Source organism: Cupressus sempervirens, chromosome 2 (assembly GCF_028749045.1).
Source record: "Cupressus sempervirens isolate cs-2001-9-10 chromosome 2, ASM2874904v1, whole genome shotgun sequence".
Taxonomy (NCBI): Eukaryota; Viridiplantae; Streptophyta; class Pinopsida; order Cupressales; family Cupressaceae; genus Cupressus; species Cupressus sempervirens.
The window spans coordinates 654,268,157-654,270,497 of NC_143119.1; positions in this window are offsets into that span (position 1 = coordinate 654,268,157).

The following is a 2,341-nucleotide window of genomic DNA, read 5'->3' on the forward strand; positions in this document are numbered from 1 at the left end:
AGAATTAAGAACAATATCTCCCCATTGCAATACACCTAATAAATCACTTCTACCACTTTTTGCAAGCAAAAAGTTTCCTCAGCTTGTTCAAATGCTCAATCAATGGCATTATCAAGGTCAAGGTTTAGGACCAAAAGAGCAAGGAATCAGAGAGCCTATTATTGCACAAAAAAATCTAGGATTTCATGGTCTTGGATATGTATCCAAAGGCTCACCATCTAAAGGTGTTGGTACACCACACCCCCAAACCAAGCCTATCTCCAAGCCCACCATGCCAGCCTCCCATCACTCCTTCAAGAAATCTTATGTCATCCCCCCTCCACCATCTTTGCAACCCAAAAAAACCTACCATATCCCCCCTTCATTGGCTAAATCCATTTTGGGTCCCTATGTCCCAAAATCTACCATCCTCCATCCTCCTATCAGCCATCATAAAAATCCTTTTCCATCCATTCCTATGCAAGATCAACAAAGGCACATATTAGGGCACATCATCCATCATCATCCCCCTACATACTCTTTCATATCCTCTCCATCTCACAAAGCTTCTCCTAACCATCTTCCCAAAGCTTACCACAGCAATGTAAATGCCAACTTCAAAATGCATAAAGCTAAAAATCCACATCCTAGGCAATCATATGTATATTCTAAAAGACATACTCCAAAAAGGAAAAATCCAATCAAAGAATGAAAAATAATGCAAACGCCTATGAAAAGAAAAACCAAAACCATGTGGATCCCAAAGAAAAAAGTTGAAACCCAATGCATAATGGCATCCACCATTGCTAATCCCTCATCCCATGACTCATGTCCCCCATCTCTTAACTCCATCTTGGGTGCCTATATCCCCAAGCACGGTTCCACAAATCCTCCATCACACCCGCATCTACCATCTATCCCCCATATGCTCTTTTCACACCCATCCCAACATATGCCAATGTTGCTCTTGCAAGCATCCCCATCTCATTCTCCTTTCCAACATTTTCATCCCTCCATCTCCTACCATCAATCCCATCTAATCCGATCTATTGCATAAAGCACACATCCGGTGTACCAATAGCTAGAAACAAAATTGAACATTCCAACAGCCAGTGAAAAATCCCAAAAAAGCCAAAATAGCTAAAGAAAGCCAATATCATTCCAGCTAAGTCCAAAGTCAAAAAGTCAAAAAAGAAAAGAAAAATAAAGTGTCCACTGGTGAAAACTTGGCAATTCAAGCGCCTTGGACAAGTACCATGATGAAAACTTGGCAAACAAGCGTCATGTGTAATCCTGCCATCCCCAGCTTAGCCTATCACCCTCATGCTTTTGGTCATCTCTTGACATCCAACTCCATCTTCCAATCTATCCACCTATCCTCCACCCTCCATCTTCCATCTCACACCATCCACTTATCTCCTACAGCTTCAGCCAACCATCCCAGCTATCAACCATCTCCCTAGCCCCTTCAGCTTTTTCCATCCTAGCTTCAATCCTATCACATCCATCATAAGACCTCCTTCCGCATGTTATCTTCTGATTGGGGGCACTATATTCCTTGGAGATCTTGTCTTGTCCATCCTCCCTTTTCATTGGTATCTAGCTCTAGGCTATCCTCATGCAAACCCAATGTCATCTCTTTATATCCATCATAATCCTAGCTATCTACCATCCTATCCAGCCATCTCATCCTACTCCTCTAGCTATCCTTGCTCACAAAATCTCTCATCATCATTGGATGCATCCTGCCAAATCCATATCTTTCGCTATCACCCCACCCTTAGCTTTCGCATCTTGCACAACATCGAACCATCCCGCTATCCTATCATCCTGAGCTTTTGCCTGCTTGTAACTATCTTGGTCCGTTAGCTTGTACCATATCTTGATTAGCTCACTTGTAAATATCTTGGTCCATCAGCTTGTACATCCTCTTTAGCTTAGTACCATTGTATCTATCCAGCGTTCATGTCAATTTGTCCTTGATCAGCATCTTGTACCCATCACACATCTTAGTTAGCTATTCCAACGCATCCTTTAGCTAGATTTCATGTCACCAAAGTGTTATCTTTCTTAGTTTAGCTTGCCAGACGCATCACTCATCCAAATCCACCAGCTTCAGTGCTCTCCGATAGGTCCTTGTAGGATATAGCTTTTCTCATGTCCGATCTTGGTCCGTTAGTACCTTGTCCTACCCATCTCGTTGGCAAACGACTCTCTTTTGGATTTTCACTTTCTTTTGATTTGGGATCGTCCCTTTTGGGTCTTGAAGTATCTTTTCCAAGCAATCTCCTTGTTCCCTCCTCAAGGTTGCCACGATCTTCCATATCATGATATGCTGTGAATGGGGCAATTAGAGCGTAAG